The 27,058-nt window shown below is 37.7% G+C and overlaps 1 protein-coding gene across 2 annotated transcripts in view; it reads left to right on the top strand.

Annotated features, from left to right (window-relative positions):
• The first annotated feature begins 599 nt into the window (after positions 1-599).
• Positions 600-27,058, top strand: part of nlgn2b (neuroligin 2b) — a 175,459-nt gene continuing 149,000 nt past the window's right edge. For both annotated transcript variants that reach the window (XM_056466734.1, XM_056466736.1), the window contains exon 1: positions 600-1,344. The gene's annotated coding sequence lies outside the window, so the exon portion shown is untranslated. The remainder of the gene's footprint in view (positions 1,345-27,058) is intronic.

Here is a 27,058-nt window from a genome sequence, read left to right on the forward strand (position 1 = left end):
CACCAGCACTCATAGTTGATCTGTATACAGATAAAAATGCTTTCTCTACCTCCGTGTTCATTTCTACTGTTTTTTTTTTTTTTTTTTTTGGAGGAATTGACACACATATTTTAGATATTTGGCCTTCATTCTCACCTTTGGGATCCAGCGGAGACTTCAACCCAAAAATAATAATAATAATTTATTATTATATTGCCACTTTTTGGCAAAATAACCCAACAAATAAGTAGTTTTGTAACCCATATTCTTGGGTTAACCTTAATAACCCAAATGATTGGGTTAAAATAACCAAACAGCAGGTTAATGCCAAAACGACCTATCATTGGGTTACCTGTTGGGTTATTATCAACTCAACTGTTTTAAGTGAGTCCATATTATGAAGTACTGTTCGATGATTATTTTTTACGAAAATATATATGCATAGTCAGTTTTAGACATCAAAGAAACTTTTTTGGAGACCAGTTAGTTAGATAAATGGAAGAACAGCTTGCCATAGCGCGTGCGTGTGTATGAGAGAGAGAGAGAGAGAGAGAGAGAGAGAGAGAGAGAGAGAGAGAGAGAGAGAGAGAGAGAGAGAGAGAGAGAGAGAGAGGCGGACATCGGGATTCAGAACTCCTGAATCTTGACAGCTGTGCGTGAAGTGCCGAATGGATTTCTGAGAGGCATATACACCGTCATTGCTCACGAGTGGGAATAACAATAATTCTGAATATCACCATTTTTAGATCCCACTGAAAGAAAAGAAAAAAGAGTCACATTTGTTTGCTCACTTGCACACGCAAGAAGAGGACTCGTTTTGCGAGTGAGACAGACTGAGAGCAGATGAGAAGTCGTGCCACCGGATGGTTTTTATTATTTGCTGTTTTTTGATGCAGGAACGGACTCTGAAATGGGTCGCCATGACGACAGAGCGCTGAGTTAGCCGCTAATGCGTTATACGCATTTGTTTCTGTTATTGTTTTATTTTATCGTTTCCCTACCTCCTTTATAGTGATCAAATATGTGGTAACCTCGCCGCCAGAAGACGCGGGTGTTGTCAGATAAAAAGAAAGAAAAAGGAGGAGGAGGTGTTAAGAGGTGTTTATCCCCCTTTCTTTTCCCCCTCGTTTCTTAATTTGCTCTTATTTTTTATCTTTTTATGCTCCTTTCCTTTCTTTCCGGATTTCTTTTATTGTTTTGGGGACACGGACTGACGCGAAGAAGGTAAATTGATGTGCGAGAGCCTGCGACACATTCATGACGAATTACCTCAGAAAAAATACCGATGGCATAAACACCGGCTTCACCACTGAAGTACGAATATTCGCCGGGAAAGAACCCGTCGACTACAACCCTTTCATCGCGGTAAGCGGGTTTCTGTTGTCTGTTGTTATAATGCACGTATGTGTGTTTGCACGACATCGGCGAGCAGCGCGTCTCTGTCGGTTTGACGCAACGCTCGCGAATGATATGTCTAATTAGAAGTGTTCAATAAAGGTGCGCTTTAGTCAGCCAATACCGACTGCCATGGCCTGTTGATAAGAAATAGGGCTTTTATGATTGACACACTTGGCCAGTATCCGCATATCCTACTCTTTTATTCTGACATGTCTCGTCTGCTTCAAAGAAAAACGACGCGTCCATCAGATCTAGATCAAATGATCTCGACGCGTCGCTGTCGCGTGGCCTTTACCGGCCATTTGCGCCTCTAATTGCATCCATCGCTCGTCCCTCTGGCAACGTGGAGATTGATTTATTTTTGCACTTGATAGATAATGGTAATGCGCTCTGAATGATGGCAAACATCCGCAACCCACAGACTTCCCATCGCCTGTTAAATGTTTAATGGCATTTACGTAAGTGTGAGATAGGAAGGAGCGAAGGCAACCCACCTAACCCAACTGCACACCCACGACGCCCATGCACAAATAGGTATTGAGGTGTATGGAAAGCCATGGCTGTCACAGAGGGGCACATTTATATGCTGTGGTGGTTGGGCAGTGCTCTGTCAATGGCAGAATTCAGCACAGACAAGGAGTCCTCTGTTCTCCTGAACGCTGAGGATATGGCCGTTCCTCAGCCCCAAGTGCTGCTGTATCGCTCTAATGTCTGATAGGACCTGGTGTAAAGGGTGCTTCTAAATCTGTCTGCTGTCCTTGTATGATGTAGCAAAGGTGAGTTCCTCATGTTGCTCGAAGCTTTCCATTCTTCGCTGTAGTTCTGCTGCAGTCCCTCACGTGGATTGAGGAAAAACTAGTAGTTGATTTGAGAGCATGTGTCTGTGCAAAGCGTTCGGCCTTGAGCCTTCATGTGTGCTGCTGTGCACATCCATCATACTGTCTTACATGGAAAAAAAGACAGAACTCTTAGGTTGGTGACCCACTCAAAAGAGGACAAAAAAAAATCTGTGGAGTTATGCCTGGCAATTGAAGTAAGGATGTACCTGCTATGGATGCTGAATTAGAAATGGAAATAACAGCTACTGTCATGTTTGGATCTAGGATGACAGAAAGTTTTAGAAGTTCAAATGTTGAGGTTGGTCAAAAGGCCAATCAACCACAGAAAGCAAAAATGAATTCACTTTTTAGATGGTAAAAGAATTAAGACATTATTAAAATTAGAGTTAAGACATTCCTAAATATTAAACTGTTGTAGGATAACAATGTTAAATGACCATCTGTAATATAGTGAAAGAAGCTGGCCTGAATAATATTACTGAATTAATGTGATGCATGTCATTCATAAACAAATGTGCAGGGGTGGATTTAGGGATTTCTAGCCATGGGACCCAAAAGTTTGTACTTTAAATTATTCTTAACTGATTTATTTAGCTTTTTTCCCTCTTCTATCACTCAATCTCCTTAATGCAAAATAATAATAATAACTCTTTAGTAAAAGTTTTTAAATTATTTCTTTTCTTAAAATGAATTTGCAACTAAAATAATGAATAAACTATTTTTTAATAGTTTTAATTACATTTTAATAAAATATTTAAATTTTTTTATTTACGTTTTTAAAACTAAATCGTTACCTAATTTGACTGCTCCATGATTGAGGGTGGGGGACACATTTGCGCAGAAGTAATAAAAAGTAAACTTTCATTTTTTTAGACGTCATACAAAATATTATAGAAAATAATATTCATTCATTCTTTTTTCTTTTCGGCTTAGTCCTTTTATTAATCAGGGGTTGCCACAGCGGAATGAACCACCAACTTCTCCAGCACATGTTTTGCGCAGCAGATGCAATAGAAAATGAAGTTATATATAATTTATAGGTATAATTTATACTTATAGGTATTTATTTGGGGGCCCTCAGATTTCCTGGGGCCCTAAGCAGCCACTTACTTTGATTATTGGTTAAATCCGCCCCTACGAATGTGATGAAACCAGAAACATTTTGCCAGTTTGCATTTTCAGCATATTATGCACAAACGTTTTTCTTGATTGCACTACAAATATTAGTTCAAAACAATTGAAATTGATTACAAAACAATTATTAAAATCTTTCTTTGCACTTGAAGATGCATCCAGGCTTTTGATTTTATGAAATTATAGCAAAACATTCCAAACATTGTTTTTGATGATTTATTGTTTATGTGATGATTTTTGTGGAAAATGGCTGATCGTATTTGTAATTCTATGTAATATTTAACTGCACATATAATTCAGTGACCGTTGCATTTTTCACATTGCCATAGCTCGGAATACAATGAAAATGACTAAAAGCACTTAAGTCAGATCAACAGATAATGATCATTTGTGGCACAACCACTCATTTTTTTTGCCAGTTTTGTTTTCAGGCTCTTGCATTGTTTGCTTTATTGCTACAAGTGCACAAGCGTCCTTCTAAACAGCCATTTCTTCATTTCAATCCCTACATCAAACCTGATTTTTTAACGAGTCTTACAATATGATGGATGAAGCACAGCCCAAATGCCCTGAAGTCAGGGCAAATGGCTTTCTCTATTATGAGAAGAACAACACAGAGCGCTGTGTACTGTACCCAGAGCTGGAGTGTTCGTGATGTAAGAGGAACGGAGAACTGCTTGTGTCTCAGGCTGGCCCAGGCCTCAGAACAGGTAAATAATGAAGAAAAGTGCAGTGTTAGCTTGATGTAACCCCCTCCATGTGCCCTTCTGTGGTTAGTGTGTGTGTGTATGCTGTCTTGGGAAGCACTCACATGGACCGCAGCCTTATTAAACTTTAAAAATCTCCGAGCACTGGGCAGAACTGAAAGAGATGGGTTTTTAGTCTTAGACCCTTTAAAAGTGGGGTTGGGGGGTTGTGAATAAATCAGAAACGTTTTTTTTTATTATTATTGTCTGGTGTTCATCTCTGGTTCATGATGGCCAGTTTTATTTTGGGAACAGAACAAAGATCTTGGTTTAGAGCGTTTCACTTCACTTATGCAAAAGAGGGTAATTATATTAAGAATTCATGATGATGGTAACAATGTTTTCTTGCTTTCACTCGCTCCAAGGAATACTCAAGGTCAGAGCATCTTCTTTTTTTTTTGTTCATTCACACATGCACAACAGTATTTGTCAGACAGTGCTCTGTGTCCATGTGGAATTTATTCGAAAGCTTTCATCTCCCACAAAAAGGCCGACCTCTGCCTGGTCTTGTAATGCAATGTCAGTGAAGTAGCGTTAAAATACCGTTTTAATTCAACATTTATCTCTTCGTCCTAGGACACAGCATTTTGAGCGTCTAGTTTTCCAGATAAGCATTTCCGAATGTTTATGCCTGGCAAAAGCAAGCGTAACGAACCATCATTCTCCTTGAAGTGTCACAGAAGCGCGGCTGTGACCTGTGAGTCGGTAGCATTTGATTTTCTGCAGCAATGTCTGATCGCAGTACACGCTTTCTGAACTCTGCTGGGTTGTAGTAAAGTTGCGGTCGTTGGATTGTGTGGCCTGATGTGCTCAGACATCTGTGTGCCATTATCTCTGTCCCAGCATGTGCAGCATGATCCACTCACTGTAGACAGCATCGCCACAAGCAATGAATCATCGGATGAACCTGACAGCCTCCTCCCGTCTAGATCTATATTTCAGCCTTCACACATGATATGTTGTGCCCGCTGTCCAACAGAGTTTTTGCCATTGTTCTGGGCTGTAAATACACTAATAAAGCTTCCACGCTACAGGATTCCCTCCTTGTAACTTTACCTGGAGCCAAAAAGGTGTGTACCTTTCCAAAGATTGCTGAGTCAGATTTTCTGTCTTTCCCTGTGTGACGGATACAGTTGGAGAAGCTGTGGACTGACTTTACAGCTCTTTCAAATAGTTCTTGTCCTTCATATGTCTGGAATCCACAGATAGACATGCTAAACGCCGCATCTGTGGTCTATCTTGGATAGCAGTGAAAAGGCTGGAGTGTCCACTCATCTTGAGTTTTTTGCTCAGGTCTGAAAGAACCTGTAATCCGTCAGTAAGATTTTATTTTTTTTTTTTGGGATGGTGCTGGGCTTTAAAGTTGCCTGGAACATGGCGCTCCATCGCTTTTCAATGCACAGCCTGTATCTGAAAGAAACTTGGAGGAAAAAGTAGAAAAAAGAACAGGAGTGAAAGGGAAACACACAAGTGAAGTCAGCAATTCAGCTTGTGGTTTTGGGGGGAAAACTACTTTTTTTAGATGACGTTTAATGAACATTTTGATGGAGAAATGGATTCATGTCACTTGTACCAAAAAGACTGAAGCATTTTTTCATGCTCTTCTGTAAACTATACAGAATTATTCAATAGTTGGTAAATCCTAATCACAGCTGGGGCTATGATGCAGAATTATGGCCCGTTTCCACTGAGCGGTATGGTACGGTACGCTTTTACGGCTGTTTCCACTGTCAAAATGTACCAAAAAGCGAACCATACCGCACCACTTTTTGGGTAGCCTTTGCAAAGGGTACCCAAGCACAACAACAGGGTACCAAAAACACAACAACAGGGTACCAAAAGGCAGAGCTAGAGGCGCAGCTGAACGCTATTGGTTTACAGAGAAACATCACTCGCGCATACACAAGCAGAAGAATAAAAACAAAGAAACCGCCATTTTTAAATACACAGCCGAGACATTACATCGTAATACTATATGCATATAATAACGAGCCATGGTTGACCCAAGTTTAAACAAACCTTGTTGTCTTGATGTACAGCCACAAAGCCTAAAAAACTAAATCTGCTGTGTCCTGTTTCTGTTTTATGGGGCCGTCTAAAAGTGTATTTAAAAATATTTGAAAAAACGAACTTCTTGAGCTGATGAAAATAACGTGTGCATGAATATTGAAGTGCTTCTGACATCCGATCCTTTCAGAAATGGCCAAACCCGAGAGTGAAGCGCAAAAAAAACAAAAGAGCAAACGATTGTAAGGGTCTGTATTTGTTCATATATGTTGCATTTATTTTATTTAATTGCAGACGTTACAGTAATGAACATTTATACACAAGTATTTATGAGTATAAAGCATCTGTTTTGTGAGAAGTGCTTCTCGTATGATATGTGAACGATCCGTACAGCTTTACTTTGAGCGAGATTTGAGAATGATGTCGACTGAAACTTTCTGTCGTACAACACGCCCACCAAAAGGCTACCATTGGTACCTTTTAGGCAGTGGAAACGCAAGCCTGATAAAGGTAGCCTGTACTGACCCGTACCTTACCGTACTATACCAGGCCATTAGAGGAGTGATGGATGTTCATTAGTCCTGAAAAATCTCCAAACAAACACCTCAGTCACATGCATCCAGCAGATGAAGGATGTCCACCCAGTTTTCTCTGATTTAGTCAAAATTATTTCAGGTTTAGCAAAGCTTCTGTGCACTTTAAGTGTGCTGCCTTCCTTCATTATCTTGCCCTAATGGCATAAATCCAGCGTTACGAATTAATTACAGAATGTAAAATGTGTCCTATTTCAGGCACAGTAAGTTGCCCTGAAGGTGAGCATCTGGCTTTGTTGCAGCGTGTTTTTAGAGTGGAAAATGCACCAAAAAAATCATGTCGAATAGTAGGAGTTTGTCAAGGGTGTATGTTTAATGACTCATCCGCCAGTACAAGAAGACTCGAGTGAACGGTGACACTCTCTGAGTGATATTGACATTCTGCAGGTTCATTTCAAGCCAATTATGGACGAGGTGATGATTGTAAAATTGCGTATTGATCTTGGGTTTTAGTGTGGACCCTCCCGCCCTTGAGTGTTAAACATAGTCGAGTGCTGCCCATTGTAATCACATCAAGAAACCTCCCCAAGATTCCTCCTCACGCTTCCTCTCTTCATTCGGAACGTTGATTGTCTTAGTCCCTCTGCATCAATCTCTGTTCACCCTTACTCCAATTTTTCACTGCTTTAATGTTTCCAAATGTGCTTTTTAAGAGATTTAGGAGACTTTAGATGGTAGGGATGCCGATCTACAGTACTTGCACAACACAGTACTGTATATGACAGGTGAAGACCAATGTGGAAAAACACATGCTCAAATCACAACTGTACATCACTCTTCAGAAATTCCATGACCTGGATTCAATGGGGGAAACAAGCACCAATCAATGATTGACAGCAGTAACCAACACACTGTAGGCCAAGCATTTGCTGCTGCGGTGTAATTTGGCTTTGAAAGTGTAGTAGTTAGCTTGTAGACCGTCTAGACCAGGGATGCCCAAACTTCTTCTTATGAAGGGCCAAAAACCACTTGATTGAGGGCAATGGGCCGAATTTAAATAAACTAAACTATTACATTAAAGTTGCCATGGTAATTTCCTAATTTATGATATTGAAAATAAATAGCAAAAAAAACTTTAATTGTATTAATAATTACATACTTTTTTACAAGTTATAATGAACTTCTTACAATAAAAACAAACAATCTCATTTCTAACATAATGGTGTTCAATGCTGAATACATTAAATACACTTGATTTGCTTGTCGAGGATCCTTACATTTATTTAAATTCGATTCACGCACAAGATTTTCTTGAAGCATTTTATTTCATTTGCTTTTTTGTATCTCAACAATGAAACAAACAAAAAATGTTACTTTAAAATTAGAAATGACAAGCTGCTCTGTTGAAGGCATTTGCCCTAGCTAGGGCTGCGCAATATATCGTTTCAACACCGATATTGCAATGTGTGTGTCCGCATTAGTTTAAATCGCAGGATATGCAATGTTAGGTTGCCATTATAGTCTATCAACAATTAAGAATACATGAGATTTGAGGAATCATTGCAACCATAACAGTGAAACATCATTATTTCCATGTGTTTTAAAGGCATTTCAATAAAGTGTAAAGCATTCAGGCACAATAACGTAAAACATTTGTAACTTTAATGGAGAAAAATATTACAGGTTTTATAATACAATAAAGACTATACAGTGTTATTTTACATTACATTAATACATTTCTGTGTCTCAACACTGTTTGACTCTCTGGAAAACCATAAAGAACTGTTTATTTCAATTTTTTCTTTGCTCTATAGTAATTATTCTTGCAATTTTATTTATTTATTTATTTATTTGTTTGTTTGTTTGTTTGTTTATTTATTTATACATGATTTACACCTTACAAAATTAACCCAACCAATCTAAATATTTTTTTCATAAATAGAGCTTTTCAAGCCATCTGGTGTGTATAAATGGTATTTATTTCGCAGCAAAACAAAATATCATCAGATTTTTTCCAATATTGTGCCGCTCTAGCCCCAACCTTCCCATCATTCTACCTCTTCTCAGATTGGATTGCCAAATCAAACGTTACCTCGGGCCAACTTTGGCCCACAGGCCCTAGTTTGGGCATCTCTGCTTTAAACGTTAGTGGTTGCTGACAACTATCTGGTAACCAATATTCTCTTAAATGGAAAAATGACAATTAAATCATTATTACGTATCCTGGGTGTTGTTCTATTGTCATATATACATACTTTGTTTTTCAGATCACAAAATGAAAAGTAAAAAAAATGCATACAATTGCAGTAAAAGTATACCAGACCAGCCGCTGAAAAACAACAATTGTCTCTTTATAGATCCCTCTGGCTATATAAACACTATTTATTCTATTACTGATTAATCCTGAATATTAGTCTTTTTGCATGACTCTAGTAATGTGGCAGTTAACCCAATCATCTTGATCAAAAAGGGGTTGAAAGAACTTACATGTGCATTGTTCTCTGATGTAAATATAACAGTCCGCATTCATTATTTGTTAGTACATCACTCTGAAAATTCTACGACCTGACAAACCAAGCATGTTCAATAGGAGAACAAGCACCAATCAATGGCTGACAGCAGTAACCAACCCTGATAAAGCATCTACTGGTGCATTATAAATTGACTTTAATAGGTAGTTCTCCAAGAAAAAAATTACAATTCTGTTGTCATTTACTCACCCTCGTCTTGTTCCAAGCATGCATGAGTTTCTTTTTTTACTATTAAAAACAGATTTGGCAAATGCTAACCAACCAGTTTACGGTAACCCCATTGATTTCCATAGGTATTTTCCCCTACCACTGATAGTTACTGTCAACTATATGTCCTCCCAAATATTACAATTAAGTTATCATTTCATTATCCTGTGTTGTTCAAATGTCATGCTTTGGTTTTTTTAAATCACAAAAGGAGAAGTCATCCATAGAATCACAGTAAAAGTAGGCTGACATTAAATGTAGACCAAACCATAAACCAATACTTTTTTAAGTATCAAAGAATTATTAGATATTCCACATGCTCTCTATTTATTTATTATTTAACAAAAATAAGATTTTGACTCTTTTAGCTTGACTTGTCTTTTAATATATGTTGTGTTTTTGTATTTTTAGTATTTGTCATCTTAAACAACTTAACAGCAAGTAGATGCATTCATCTCGTTCTGTTTTTATTCAACTACCGTAAGAAATGACATGTTTACTTTTTGATTTATCAAAATGGTGAACAAAAAACTAGTCAAGCACAGGCTTTTGCTTAAAAAAGTTTGTTTAGAACAGGTTTCTTTAAAGCTTTGTTTTGTATGCTACTCACTGCCATTTATACAGACAAGTTACACAGACATTTTTCAAAAAAATCATCCGTGGTTTGAAAATGAAAGAAGGGGATGTGATATTGACACTACCCCTGTACGGCTCTCCAAAAGAGTAAAGAAGAATTGTTGCTACTGTAGAATTTAGTTTCCTTCAGAAAGAAGAAATGGCATGTTACCATAAATAATATGTTGAAGTAAAATATAATTATCTTGTCATATTATTTACAGTAAGCAAACATATTTTTAACAATAAGCCTGCTTTTGCAGTGCAGTTGTATTTATTTAGATTCAGTGGCGCCTCGAGAAGGTAAAGAATACCAAAAGTCAAAAACATTTTGTGAAGAGATCATTTTTTAGAGATAAGTTGCGCTTGCTTGTTTTTTTTTTGTATTTTTCTATCAACATGAGTGTTGCATGCAGCTGTCGCCTTTCTACAAGGATTAAAAGCTTGTAAAACTGTTAAATCCAGCGTTCATAGTTTTATAATGCTGTTATTTTGTGTCACTGTCAATATGTTGGCACTTCTCTTGCACTTCCATTTTTGCCACAGATGGACCGAACGCTGTTTTTTTTTAGTAAACAGGCAGTAACGACAGGTGCATTAGATGATGTGCAAAAATATAATAACATTTCACTTCCAGACCAGCTTCAACTGCTACTTCTGATAAAGCATGTCATCCCGCAGCATGCTTTAATGTCTCCTGTGTAAATGCGAGAATAAATAACAGCAGCCTTAAAAACCTGAATTAATATGATACTAACTATCGATTGTCTTGCTTGTTGAGTCGTTCACACTCTGAATACATCAATTGATCAGTTACTGAACGAGTGCTCATCAACAACTCACACATTGACATTCATATCCAGCAAGAGATTTATCAAAATTCTGTTTTGTGTTTTTTTTTTTATGTTAAAATTTGCTTCGCAATATTATTTGTGCCGTCCTCAGATTATATTATACTCTAAAGCGATCAGTTTAAACTGATTAGAGAAATTGAATCTACAAGAGAGCTCTCGAAGACGCTGTGGTGTTGATGCTGAGCAATTTGAAATTTAACTGCATTACTTCTCATTTGACCTTTAAGTCGGGCTGTAGAACTAATGGCTCCATAAATTTGTATTCAGTAAAGTGTTAATGTGCCTTGCAGACTTTGGGTTTATTTTTAACAGGCCGCTAAAATTCCAAGTGTAATTGTCTAGTACCTGAACATCATTCACTCGTGTGCAAGAATCATTAAAATGACCATTGCATAATGCTAGAAAGGTTAAGTGACAAGGGAGAAAAATTGCTACACGTGCAACGATGCTTTATGGCTCATGCTGGTGCATCTAAAGGTTGCAGAAATTATAGCTGCTCGTATATAGTACAAGCTACGGAGAATGTTTATTAAACATTTCATTCAAATTTGAATTTGCATAAATATATAGAATATAAAAGTTGCTGCACACTCCACCATATATCTGTGTAAATTCAAAGGTAATGGATGTCAAAATTCAAATAAATAAATACTTTTAGAGTTACTAACTATATTAGCATCCACATTAACATAGTATATTATTCTGTTTATTATAAGCTTGTGCTACAATTTGATCATTTACAATGGATTTTGATTGGCTGTCAATGTTTTTATCATTGGGCTGTTGAAAAAAAAATCGCTCTGAAACTGATTTCAATGATATTGTTCGTCTGTTGTATTTATTTTTCATAGTTTTGGTGTGAACTTGGCTGTTCTACATGAAATTGCAAAAAATACTGCAAACAGTATATTGTATGCCAGGCCAGTAGGTGGTGATGTCATATAACATTTTATAAAAATAAGACACTGGCTTCGTCCGAAATTGCATACTTCTATACTTCCACGCATATAGTATGCTTAAACAGTATGTGAGCAAGTAGTGTGTCCGAATTTGAAAAACAGTATGCAAGAAGTAGCTGGATGACTTACTATTTCTGATGCAACTGATGCGGGTAGGTCATATGATCATGACAAAATGGCGGATGTAATGTGTCCGAGTTCCATTCATACTACTCACATTCATACTGTATAGAACATACATTTCTAACGGTCGAATTATCCATTTGAATTCAAATGCAGTACTGAGTAGTCACTATGTACATGGCTATTGACCTTATCTTTCACGTAAGAGAGGGCATAGCCATTAGAACCTTATTGCCTTGAGAGTTCTTGTCACTTTTATTGATTTTTAGCTATGCTGCATGTTTGCAACTGGTATTTTGTAATTATATTATTTTTACATATGGTGTAAACACATAAACACACTTGTGACACACAGGGATTTGTTATTCCTAGTCATTTCTCCCGTAGGCAACTAAATTGAAATGTCTAAAACAATTGCAGAAAAGAGCTTATTTGCGCATTGCAGAGTAAGTTTAAAGGGCACCTATTTTACTCCTTTTCAAGATTTAAGATAAGTCTTTTGTGGCTCCAGAATGTGTCTGTAAAGTTTTCAGCTCAAAATACCCATCAGATTATTTATTATACCTTTTTAAATCTGTGAAATTTGAGCTGTTATGACATTGTAGCTGTTTTTGTTGCCTGTGCCTGTGTCAGAGCCATAGCTTTCACGTAGATAAACAGCACAGTGACAGACAAGATGAAGCAGATCTCTCTTACTACCATAAGAACTTTCCCAACTGTTATTTGATGTATTTGTTGTGGAGTTAATTCAAGCCTTCTGCAACAACGATTCACACACAATGTCAGTATAAAGTGCGCACACACATACATACACACACACGTTTAGCTTTGCACTGTTTTTGCATGGCAAATGTTAAGATACACGTTATTGTACAGTGATGTATGGATATCTGTTATGTTAATGTTCAAAGTAAACCTGATTTAACGTCCACAATCCAGGATTGAAGCGTTTTATATAATTGTGAAATGCGGCTGTGGTGTTGAATTTTGTTGCGATTTTTCTGTGTTTATTACAAACATGCACAGTTTTAAAAAGGTTTTTAACTTGTAAAACTTATTCTTGATCACATTTGATGATGATTGATGATTACAGAGAGCTGATCAGATCTTTTATTCTGTTTCTTTGTGCACGTCCGGTCTTGTGGATATGCTTGTATACATTACTACGGAGACATGTTAATACGCGGCTGTCAATCAATTTGGTGGGCAGGGAAACCTCACACATATGTCACGTGGGAGGGAATGGGAGGGATTTGGATCCTGTTTTAATGACAGCAAATTTAAAAAAAAGAAACTTGTGTTTCTATCACTCCAGCATGACTGTGGACACACTATACCTACACACAGTTCTGTCCAAACAGCTTACAAATGTTGATTTTCATTATATGTACCTTTTAATGAACTGAACATAAGCATACTCATGACATCACTGTTTTCACAAAACTTTCCAAAACCATTTTTAAATGTTTGCATTTTTAGGTCTCCAAAATGTTGTTATGTCATAAACACTTTAAAACTATTGAGTTTTTAGTTGATATGCTCCTTTATTGTGCCTTGTAGACTTTTGATTTATTTGATTTTATATTATCATTTAATCATTTAATTGTGTGAGAAAGTTTATTCAAGTAATCCATATTTTCTGTCGCTAAAACGACAGGAAGAAAAAAAAACAGACTTCATAACTGCTCTCAAAGCTGGCCAGCACAGCTCGTAGACATTTCAGCACCTCTTCCTCGTGGACAGCGACAGATTTAGAGCAGGCATGTTGATGGGCCAGCTCCAGAAATTAAATGAAGCTGCCTAGTTTCTCCCGCTGCCAAAGTTGTGTTTGATTGCTGCACAACAAGGAAGTCATCACTTAGAGTACAGCATAATTTTTTTTTCTCTCCAGCTCGCATTCGAAGTTCATGAACGGCATAGCGTAGCTTAAAATTGGAAATGTTTCTCTGCGTAATATGATGTAGTTTTTGGCTTTTCAACTTGACATTGAAGAATACGTCTAGACAGACTTTTGGCTTTTCAGTCTTACGTCTCTATTTTATGATTACATGGCCGTAATCAGTTTTTTCATCCTTCTCCTTGCTTCTCTCTCACAAGCCATTATTTTGAATGGGAAGGACAGAACGGCTGAAGTCCCAAAAGGCTGATAGCGTATCAGCATGTTAGCAGAGGGATCACCCATGTACTTCAATCACTCTCATAGCTCTGCCATTAAAGCAGGCGTACAGCATGGCTGACTGACAGCCCTGTCTCTGAGGGAAACAAATCGGGCCGGGCCAGCCTTCCGACCCCCCAATCAATATGCCAACCCAGCTGGGACCAGTGCCACCAATCACTCTGTCTGGAGACAGACGGGGCGCCTGAGAACTTGACTCGTGCTGTGTTTAGCGTTAACTCTGTTGAAAGACAACATGGCTGAGAAAATGTCCAAACATCCCTCGAGGACAGGAGTGTGATGTTAAAGGCAGAAAAGTACACCGCTACAGTTGGCTGAGTGATGCTCACATACAGTGAGTCCAATTTCTGTTTCCTTTTCAAATATATCTCCATTGTACAGCCATAAACTAAAAGGCTAGCAAAAAAAAAACAGTTGTTCTATATGGCGTGTCAGTGCTTGCTGAATCTTCCTTAAGCTTAAAAACGCAATGGTACTGTTAAAGCGCTCATCTCTCTCCCTCTGGCCTGCTACTTGTAGCGAGTGGTGATTTATAAAGCCATGGAGAGGCCGACGTCCCCCCTCCATGGGGAGCGTCAATGCGTAATTACTTTGGAAGATGGATTGGGCCCATCCAGGCTGTCCCGGACCCGGAGTTAAATCAAAGCCCCCACCTTCCTCAGGGTTCACATAGACTCACAGAAACGGCCAACATCTTGGCTCGGTTTCACCTGTTTCTATTGGTTCTCTCTCATACAGCTTCTTCCTCATGCGCCTTACATCCATCTAACAAGACCAGAATGCCAGAGATCAGGTTCATTCCCTTATGAGGGCGGGAGAGGGAAAGGAGAGCAAGAGAGAGAGAGAATTGAATGAAATGGGAAGTAGGTGCAGAAGATAGAGACTGTGGAAGTAATGCGTAGACATAATTTTGGACAAATTTAGCAATCCCCAGAAGACTGCGACAACCTCAGATGTGGAATGAGTCGATTAATGATTATATAAAGTACAGTTTCCCTTGCTAAAAGTATAGCTATGCTTTAAGAGCAGTTTATAAAAGAGAATTTTATATTTTCAATAGGGTGGCATGGTGGTGCAGTGGGTAATGCTGTCGCTTCACAGCAAGGTCGCGTGTTTGAGCCTCAGCTGTTAGCATTTCTGTGTGGAGTTTGCATGTTCTCCCTGTGATCGCGTTTGTTTCCTCCGGGTGCTCAGGTTTCCCCCCACAGTCCAGACACATGCGCTATAGGTGAATTGGGTAAGCTAAATTGTCTGTAGTGTATGTGTGAATGAGAGTGTATGGTGTTTCCCAGTGATGGGTTGCAGTTTACGGTGGCCGAGAAGTGCAAAACAACATTACAAAGTGTGAAACCCTTTTACGAAGCTTGAGACAAATGTACATTTTGCAAAACATTTTACCTATCATAATACACAATTATATATTAAAAACAATTTTACCAAGGACCAAACAAATTTACAAATTTAGATAAAAAAAATGAACATAACGCAAAACACTTTTACCAGCCCCGAAACAAATTTTCAATGACAGATTCTGTACGAAAAGGGAATGTACTCTACAGAGTAAAATATCAGCTTGTGTGTGACTTTGGAGACACAGTCCACAATCAAAGCACAGCATGTTGAATGATAAAGATATCAAAACCGAACTCAAGGTTGTATTCCTGAATAGCTTAGTGAAATTGATACTCGTGCTTAACTTTTGACTTGGGTTCGAATCCCGTTGGTGATATGTAAATTATAATTATTTCTTAACATTAATTTTGGTTATATAGTGTTCTGCTACACAAATATTAAAATCAATAATGTTTACAATGATACTGACACCAAGTAATAAGAATATGTATTTGGTATGGGCATGATTTGTTGCCTGTGAAAAAGTGACGAATCTGCCAATCTTCAAATGTGAATAGTTTACATCTGGAAAGGGTCACCAGTTAACACGGTCACCAGTTAAGCCGTAACACCGGCTTCATTCAGTTTACTTTTAAGAGTCCTCAAGCAGATGTTTACACCGTGTAGACTTTACATCATGTCTACGATTAAAGCGTACGAGTGGACCTCGTTAAAATATTGAACACATTGATGTAGTATTTCTGGTGTTTCCGTCTGTTCCGCGTCCTTTAGAAACACTGGACCACACGTAAAGCAAAACCACATTAAGCTGCTCATGTGTTTGCCACAAAACGGGCAAAACATTCCTCGACTGCTGTCCATGTTCGGTCACCATAAACTTTATTTATGTTATGTACTCCACAACACGAATTTACTGCACTCACCACCAACAACAACAAACACCTTTCACCGCGTCACTTCCAGTGTGTGGTACAGGTCCCTTTCCGTAAAGAATGTGTTATTGTAAATTTGTTTAGGGACTGGTAAAAGTGTTTTGCGTGTTGTTAATTTTTTTCTAAAATGTAAATTTGTTTTATCTTGGTAAAATAGTTTTTCATACATAATTGTGTCTTAGGTAAAAAACATTTTCTAAAATGTACATTTGTCTCGAGCTTCGTAAAAGTGTTTCACAATTTGTAATGTTGTTTTGCACTTCCCGGCCACCGTAGCAGCTGGAAGGGCATCTGCCTGCATAAAAACATATGCTGGATAAGTTGGCAGATCATTCCACTGTGGCGACCCCTAATTAATAAAGGCACTAAGCCGAAAAGAAAATTAATGAATGAATGAATATTTTTCATCTGCTATTATGGTATATATTGCATGGATATCCAAATTTGGTTTATTTCGCAATAAGAAATCTAAAGGTCATATGTTATGTTTATTCCAAAATAGCAACTACATACAGTATGTTTAATAAAAATCTAAAATAGTTGTTATTTTGGTCTATTTGCTTAAACTACTTAAGACATTTCTTCCAATTCATTCATTCATTTTCCTTCGGCCTAGTCTCTTTTTTAGGGGTCGCCACAGCAGAATGAACCGCCAACTATTCCAGCATATATTTTACACAGTAGATTGCCCCTTCTAGCTGCAATAGAGTATTGAGAAACACCCAAACACTCTCATTCACACCACACTCATACACTACGGACAATTTAGTTTAATTAATTCACCTATAGTGCATGTTTAGACACACCTGTCAACATTGCGATGTGAAAATAAGGGATCCCCCCCCCCAACCCCCCCCACCCCCCCCCCCCCCCCCCCCCCCCCCCAAAAAACAAGCTAATTCCCCAAATTAGTAACATGTTTATGTGAGCTGTTTTCATGTAAATAAACAGTTGAAATGGTCAGTAATGTGTGTGTTTTTTAATTTTTGTTATTATTTACAAAGGATGGAATAAATAGTATACATTAGAAAAAGCTGCAGTTTAGCCTATTAAAATTAAAAGCTATCATAAAAATTTTTTATCAAGTTATCAAATCTCATTAAACTCTTCTTCACTGTATAATATAAACATTCTGATTAAAGAGCAGCGAATGAATCTCTCATTTAGATTTTTCATTTGATTACATTAAAAACAGAGGCGTCACTTTGAAAATGCAAAGATCTACAATAAACGCATGCGATTGCTTTCTGAACTTTTTATGCTCATTTAAGACAAAATTTCTTGTGTTTAAAAGAAAACCCACAAGATCGACATGTTTAGATATTATTATTTTTATTATTATTATTATTATGTGTATATGTCTGTTCAAACACGCACCCAAAGCCAGAGTGTACACTTTTGCCCTGCTTCAAATCACGTGTACTGAATACATTTGGGAAACAGCATCTATGTATCATTATGGAGGGCGGTCTGACAGTAACACACCACTGCATAGGAGCGGAAAGGAAGGGAATCTCATTGTTTTTATATTAATTTCAAAGTGTTTTCATGCCTAAAGAAAACGAAATCACAGAACAGATTCACATTTAAGAGCAAGGGACGTCCCTGGTTGTTCGGTGGTATGGATTGCGTAGGGAGGATCGGCTCTTTAATGTTTATTGCCACCCTTCATAGAAAGATTAAAAATAAGGGAGAAATACTAGAAAATACCTTTACAGTACGATATAGTGAGATAGAATTGTAAAATATGGGAGAATCCCGGGAAAAACTGAGAGGTTGACAGGTATGCTTTAGACTATAGGGGAAATTGGAGCACCTGGAGAAACCCATGCAAACACAGGAAAAACATGCAAACTCCACACACAAATGCCAACTGGCACAGCTGGGACTCGAACCAGCAGCCTTCTTGCTGTGAGGCAACAGTGCTAACATTTGAGCCACCATTTTGCCCTATTTTTATTATTATTATTACTCTTACAATTATTATTTCTTCCAAATTTAACAAAGAATGTTGTTATTTCGATAATTTTTTAACATATAACTGTGCTATGTTTTCAGACACGTTTATGCTGTTTTCAGAACAGTTCATAAATCAATATCGTTGAAAATAAATCCTGAATGTGGTCGGTGCCAGTGGTGTAGTGGTTAGTGTGTCGACACATGCACTCTGGTGCTCACGGTGACCCGAGTTCGATTCCTGCCTCGTGGTCCTATGCTGATCCTTCCCCTGTCTTGCTCCCCTTACCCTCTTCCTGTCAATACTCTCTACTGTCCTGCCATTAAAGGTGAAAACCCCTAAAAAAAATAATGTATATAAATCGTATATGTAATAATGTCACATGTTCATTTACGTCAGATCCTTCAGATCTTTTGGCCACATGACAGCATCATCCTCTACCAGTTGGTTTTTAGAAACGCAGCACACCTTTTTAGTATCATCAATGCTCACCACGGCACATTTTGCAAACATCCCCTCAAACTGCACAATCCATTTTTAAACCTGCATATAAGCACTGTACTCATTCACACGGAAGCGCACACAGATGCAAGCATCTGCCACTGGGGAATTGGGTCTTTTTAGCCAAAGCTCTGTCTTCTTCTGCCTCCCTCTGAGCTCCTCGGTTAGGGCCGGTTAGCTTGGCTAACGGTAGAGGTTTAATCCCTCCCCTCAGAAAGCTGTGGGTGCCTCTAAACAGAAGAGAGTGGCCTCGGGAGACTGGAGCCTGGCTCTTCTCTCCTGTCTCAGGCGCTTTCATGTGTGGGTTAAACTTGCTGAGGTGGGAGGATCGGCGAGGGTGGGGGGCTGCTTTTTAAGCTGTGGATGTGTGTGTGTGGGGTCTGCTGGGGAATTTGGCATGACTGTCTGCATGTAGCTTGGCAGGCCCAGACTGTACATGGGCTGGATTAATGATGCCAGAGAGAGAATTTGATACAAAAGATGGAAGGAATATCAGATGTTTAGGCTGTGAAATCAGATGTGAGCAGCATTCATGAGAAAGCGATTTACTTGAAGCTTAAATGTATAATGTTCAACCAAGGAACCAATGGCTAATTGGACTGTACTTGAGGAATACAGCATTGAAATGTATGGTTAGGCATGCTTTCAGAGGGATGAAGATGACGAAGAAGACCAAGACAAAGAAGATGACGACCAAGAAGATGAAGACGAAAACCAAGACAAAGACGACGACAAAGAAGATGATGATAAAGACAAAGACAACAACGAAGACCAAAAAGACCAAGAAGATGATGACCAAGAAGACAAGGACAAAGCAGATGACGAATATGAAGACCAAGAAGATGATGACCAAGAAGGCAATGACCAAGAAGAAGATAAAGAACACCAAGACCAAGATGACAACAAAGAAGATGATGATGATGATGAAGACCAAGACGAAGAAGATGAAGACAAAGAAGATGATCAGATGGAGATTACGAAGAATATAAAGACCAAGATGACGACCAAGAAGGCGAAGATGAAGACGAAAACCAAGACGAAGTTGACAAAGAAGATGATGAAGATGAAGAAGATGATGATAAAGACCTAGGTGATGAAGACAAAGATGATCAAGAGATGAAGACAAAGAAGTTGACCATGAAGACAAGAAAATGACGAAGAAGAAGGTGACAAAAAAATTATGAAGATGAGCAAGAAGAACAAGAACACGAAGAAGACTTGGATGACAAAGAAGACTTGGATGACGAATAAGAAGAAGAACAAAAACAGCAAGTGTCAACTGGCAGTACTTTTAGTTGACTTTTTAGCAAGACGCTCCTCGTATAGCTGCCTGTGGTGCTTTTTTAGGTGCTGGTTGTTGTATTTTCTCGTGTGGCGCAACATTTCTGCGACAGCTCTTATAAATGACCTGGTTTTGTTTGGGGTCTGTGACTTTGAAAGCAAGATATTCCCATATTACCGACGTGCTGTTTTTCTTTGATATTAATTAGTCTATTAATGCTTCTGAAGTGGCAGACGCCATCATGCCACTTGTCCGTGGCTTTCCTGTTTGTTTGTTTTTTATTGTGGGAGTTCCGCGTAGTTCGGTTGCACAATACTGATTGGGTAGAACGAAAGTGTGCTCACGCAGTTGGCTAGTAAGACAGAGGTCACACATTTGCTCTGGGTGGGGGAAGTTAAATAATATATATTTCATATCACAGCCTTTTGCGTGTAGCTAATCGCAACATTTAAAATTGAGATTCAATTTTGATTAATCACACAGTACTAATTTGCATTATATACCTTAAGTAAACAGTAAGTTAGTTTGTATTTTATGACTTTTCTGCATTTTTATTAAATTTTATTAAAATCTTTTTTATTTAATTCTGCACAAAAAGCAAGATTTGCAGATTCTGTCCGGCCTGCTTATAAGTTTACTATCAATAACATCACTTTTCATTCCATAATGTATTCATTTAATTCATCTCCATCCTGTTCAAAAGCACAGTTCTTACCATGATCGATTGCTATAAATATAAAACTGTATTTATATAAATGATAGCTGTTTTAGTCCACTCCAGTGGACTGTGAAGTTCCGTCTTTTTATGAATGTGCACTGCAGTTTTGTCATCTGCTGCTTTAATTACTCCAACTCTTGAAAATCAGGTGGATTCTGAATGGCTGTCAGTGTTTTTGTTAATGTTTATCATCTGGGGGGGGGGGGGGGGGGTATTCTGAAAGTGATTCCAACAATATGTCATCAATTTTTCTACTTGTGTTGTGGGCATCTTTATTCTCATACAGAATTGTTAAAACTTCAAAGGATTTTAAAGTTATTGTGCTTGGTGTACACAACCCTTAAAGGGTCCATAATATACAATTGAATGCATCAAAATGCTTTTCGTATTTTTAACAGCAATTAAAATTGTTGTCTAATTATAGCTGTACCTGTAAAAAAGAAATGTGGATCACAATCATTGAAAAATATCAACATATGCTCATTCTGAAAATGTAACCCTGATATACATTTCTGGAAATCGCGGATTATATAGCCAGAAGTAGTAATTATGGCTGCATTTCGTGTTTTAAAAGAATGCTACAGGGCGAAGAACGGTTCCAGAAAAGCAGATAAGACAAAAACAGAAGCCAAAAAATTAAAAAACAAATTAATAACAGGGTAAGAATGTGGTAAAATCTGAAAACGTGGTAAAAATCAGAAGAGGGCTTTTCTTTTTACTGGATTGCTTTTTAAACTGTCGGTTAGGTTTAGGGAAGTGGGTGGGCGGGTCAATCTGTGCTTTTGAAAACACTATTTGTTGGCTTAGGGAATGAGGAGGGTGGGACAGTTGATCACTACTAAGTCAGTCCAGTTGGCCCCTTGGTAGATTTACACGAGAAGACAGATGCGAATGGGCACTCGCAAGAGAAATTTAAAAACTGAAAAAGCGGCCTCTGGTAAATTCGCGATAAAATAAAAAACTGCAAAAAATGTAGCTCCTGAGACATATTGTCACTCTCCAGAAATGTATATAGGGGTTACGTTTTCAGAATGGGCCTGGGTTAAAAATATTCAGTTCAGGAAATTTACTGTATTTTCTATAACTTTAAAGATTCTTTAAAGTGCTTTTAAATGTGTATTTTTAATGAAGTTTGACGTATCTCAACTGAAAACATGAAGAGATGGTGGGAACACAGATTAACTCCTCCCCTTTTTAAAAAGCATCCAATTGTGTTTCATTTAATCACAGCTCTGCCAGAGTACTCTGCCAGAGTAATTAAGCTCAAGCACATCAAATTAAAAGCAAATGAGAATTGTCTTAAAGGGGGCGAGACATGTTAAATAATATAGAGTTCAAGTTCATTTATTTCTAAAGCACATTTTAAAACAGCCACAAGACTGACCAATGTGCTGTACATAAGACAAAGTAAAATAAGAATACAGATTATAAAAATAAGCCAAGAGAAAAAACTGAATAAAATTAAAAATGAAGCAGTAGAAAGCACTGTTAAAATAATATTAAAAGGCCAAGCTTTTAGGGGTTATTTAAAAAATAGATCGTGATGCAGCCATTCTAATCTCAAGGAGCATTTGATTGGTCAGAAGATTTGATGAGAAACTGAACTATGAGGTGACGTGAAAAATGTTATGCAGATCTGACAACCTGCAAGCTTTGGATATTTATATCAACTAAATGCGAATTTTGTCACTGTTTTGTAGCACTGTGGACATACAGCAGTAATGTACACACTACTCCTTTAACACCCATTAGTCAACCAGAGTCAGTCAGTCCAGCTTTCAGATGCATTATTTCATGCTGACTCGTGTGTGTGTTTTGATGCATTTATTTATTTTAAGCCTTCAACATTAAGTTGCATGTATCGTTTTTAATGCCAAGAATCCTAAACGGTGTTGAAATTGATATGTAAAATTAGGTGCAATTAACATAATTCCTTTTTGATTGACTTTTTTTAAATGAGCGTGTCATTTGTGTTTATTGAAATTGTTAAGATAGTATGTGGAAACATTTGACAAACTCACAGATGTGAATAGTACCACGAAAGCAGAAGCAGTTTCAGAGAATGAAACAGACGTTTATTCTCTCTCACTGAAATACACACATGCTCACACACACAACCCACACAACCAAACAGGACAGTTTGTCCTCATGTGGTGTAAAAAGGTGGGATTGAAACAAATTGGTGTAAAAGGACTTAATAAACTAAAAGGCAGTGCTGTGAATAAGCCATGAGTCACGCAGTCAGCTGTAGGGTAGGCGTTTCAGACCAGACTGACTAATGGAAAACATACAGTTTTTATTAACTTAACGTCCCACTGAACTCTTTTAGCACATTAGCTACAATACAAAAGGTGAAATTAAAATGAGCAAATTAACAAATATATTAGTAGAGCCCAAAAAACCCTAAATCTGCTCCAAATATCTCTGTCCGTTTTTGCCCTAAATAAAAGGATGCTGGTTGTCATGGTGAAATATTGATTATCTGGCCAAACAGAGGTTGAGGTGTGTTGTGTGGTGTGTGTGTGAGGGTTTTTTTCTTTTTTCATCTTTTTGTTTTTCACCCCTACCTGTCTTCATGCTGGGTCGTGTCCTGAGTCTCCTCATTCATTCATCAATAGCTTCTCCTCCTGCTTCGTTAAGCCTTCTTTAATGACTTTTATTTGATTATTCATGAGTTTGTTTAGTTGATTGTTTTTTATCATGCTGTGACCTGAGGGGTGCTTTTGGGAAACAAGTCCAAATTGTGCACACAGACTTTCAGTTTAATAGAGTACTAGCATACAGTTTTACTGCACAGGTATGCATTAAATATTGAAAACATGGAAGATTTTAGATTTGTCCATTTCTGCAAATAAATGATTTAAATGTTGTTTTTCTACCTTTTGCAGACAGCTGTTTATAAAATAAAATAAATGATAAATCTATTGACGACTTCAAGGACAACACATACACTTAATCATAGTGTCCGCAGGGTCTTAAAATGTCTTAAAATTCAAAAACTAAATTTTAGGGGATTTAAAAATCTTACATTTACTGAATTTCTTAAATAATTTTAAACAGGTCTTAATTTCCACCAAGGCCAACACAATCACCATCAATCCATTGCAATAAAACCTTTAACAAAAGTAAAAATCTAGTTAACTCATTTGTTTTAAGTCTTGTTTTTACACATTATTTCAAATATGTGGCTAAGAAATAACAAAATTAGATTTTTTTTGGAAGAGACCATCAAAAAAAATAGTTTCCATCACTGGCCGTTAGAAAGTTTTACAATCAAAAGGGTATTGACAAGTTCTTAAAAGTCTTACATTTTACTAGGTGAAACCTGCAGAAACCCTGTTAATACACTTTATTGAACTTGTACGCATAGACATCACTTTTATGCTATATAACTGCAGGTTAGCTATGTTTATATATAATATTTTAACTGTTAAAAGCTATTAGTGACTAGTTAATTAGATAAAGTTATTAGTAACTAGTAAGTTCATGATAACTAATAACCTTAATCTTTCCGAATTAGATTGGTAATGCAATATGTGCACCTTTTGTAAAGCTGCTTTGAAAGAATAATTATTGTAAAAAGCGATTTACAAATAAACTTGCATTGAATTGAGTATATACATACGTATTTATATACACTCACTGAAATGTTGATACAAGGCATGATGGATCCATGCTTTCATGTTGTTGACGCCAAATTCGGACCCTACCATCCGAATGCCGCTGCAGAAATCGAGACTCATCAGACCAGGCAATGTTTTTCCAATCTTCTATTGTTCAATTTTGGTGAGCCTGTGCGAATTGTAGCCTCAGTTTCCTGTTCTTAGCTGACAAGAGTGGCACCCGGTGTGGTCTTCTGCTGCTGTAGCCCATCCGCCTCAAGTTCAGAGATGTTCTTTTGCATACTTCAGTTGTAACGAGAGGTTATTTGAGTTACTGTTGCCTTTCTATCAACTTAAACCAGTGTAGACATTCTCCTCTGACCTCTGGCATCAACAAGGCATTTGCGCCCACAGAACTGCTGCTCACTGGATATTTTCTCTTTTTTAGACTATTCTCTATAAACCCTAGAGATGGTTGTGCGTGAAAGTCCCACTAGATCAGCAGTTTCTGAAATACATAGACCAGCCCGTCTGTCACCAACAACCATGCCACGTTCCAAGTCACGTAAATCACCTTTCCTCCCTATTCTGATGCTCAGTTTGAACTGCAGCAGATCATCTTGACCATGTCTACATGCCTAAATTGCTTAAGTTCCTGCCATGTGATTGGCTAATTCAAATTTGCATTAACGAGCAGTTTGACAGGTGTACCTAATAAAGTGGCGGTGAGTGTATTAATACTCACAAAGTGTATTAATGTCATAATGTGTATCATAGTCACATAGTAATGTGCATTGTTTTGAACTCTACATTTTATTGCGCATCCAGGGTTAACAAATGCACACTTATAAACGTCCTCTTCCATACTGGCCAATGCGTGAACAGTTAAAAAGAAAAAGCTCACTAAAACAGATTAAAAAAGTATTGATTGAGTGAATCGATTATAGCATAAATACTTGGCTAAATGCTGCAGTTCATCATGTTTTCAGCTCTATTATATTTTTTTCTGAAAAACAAAACAAAACCTTCACTGTTGTGTGCCAAATCATGCCTCTGATTAAGTTCGATTAGTTAGATGTAAAAAAAAGCAGTAGTTTTGTGAATGTAGCTTGCCAGCTAGCTGCAAAGTAGCTTCCCTGATGCTGGCTTACAGTAATATCCAGTATGGGATAAGTCAACTTTATTTTAATGATATTCTTTATTAATCTATTCCTAGTTAATCCACTCCAAAACTGAATACCCCGACTGAGGGAGTCTGGAATGATTTGCGGCTAAATCTATTCTTAGCTGATCTGTTCTTGACAGCGCCTTGGAGCTGGAGGTTAAGCTGTCCGTGAGAACAATCATTTTAGAATGGGAGTTCATGTTTCTGTGTTAATTTCAGGGTGACCCCATAATTACTCTAAGACATTGCACTGTCATCATCTGTGAGTTCAGAGCCTCAGTCCCACAATTCCCTCTGTTCAGTTTTTTGGAAAGTATGCGAGAGTATTTTTGTGTGCGTGAGACGGAGCTATTCATAGGGGGTCCGACTGAGCTGGTGATAACACTAAACTGTGTTCCGACATCTTAAATAACAAGAGGCACGTTTTTTTGGCCACTACAAGATAAGGGAAGATGGAAAAAGCTGTATTGGAAACCGCATACTACCAAACTGCTCATGCTACAGTATCTCTGCAGTACATGTATTATTTACGCTTTGCATACTTTGTGAATTCATAAATGACCTACATTTCAAAGAAGTGAAAATGCAGAGCGTATACAACCCACTAAAGGCTTCTTCCATTAGTAATAGCAAAATATAAACAAAGTTCCATGTCACTTCTCGCGTATGTTTGGTTGTGAGTTGTAGTTGCCGACACAGACAAAGTTGTCAGTGATTCTTTCTATTGTAAAATCATGCAGTGTGAAACTCCCTCTCGCCGATACATCTTGCAGTGTAAACACAGCAGCAACACTACCCCAGATAGTCATGCAGTGTGAAAACAGCTGTGACGTGATTGAAAATCGTGCAGTCTGAACTCGGCATTAGGCTACTGATTATAGTGGGTTCTTTTCCTTTTAGTTGTGTTGTACCACACAGCATCAGGTGTAGACAATATGTTAGGTCTAGCGAGTACAACTTGCAAATGACAGTAGTTTTTTCAACCTTTATTTACTGCCATAGCCTTTGAATGTGAAATTCTTTCCAACTGAATTCAATTTCCATTTTTTTATTTTTTATTTTTTTGTGGAGCAACCTAAAAGATTGCGACTACCTTCAAGATGACATGCTAAGTACAGATTTATTCATCCTCTGAAGTACAGCACATGCATTCAGAATCATTTAGGGACTTCCATATTTAATATTGTTTTGTTAAATTGTAGTTTAATGAGGAAAAAAATGTATTTTTTCTCAGCACTAATATATAGTGAAACAATTTGTGTGATGTCTTTTTTCACTGTAAAGGACAATGAGGTTTGTGCTGATAAAGAATTCTTCCCAGCAGGCACAGGATGTCAACATGATGTCAGATTGACGTTGTACCCCAATGTCACGGGACATTGCATTTTGGTTGGAAAGCATTCCAAATATCTGACAGGTGTCTGACTCATCTGTGATTCTCTTAGAT

The sequence above is a fragment of the Danio aesculapii genome, chromosome 10 (assembly GCF_903798145.1).
Source record: "Danio aesculapii chromosome 10, fDanAes4.1, whole genome shotgun sequence".
NCBI lineage: Eukaryota > Metazoa > Chordata > Actinopteri > Cypriniformes > Danionidae > Danio > Danio aesculapii.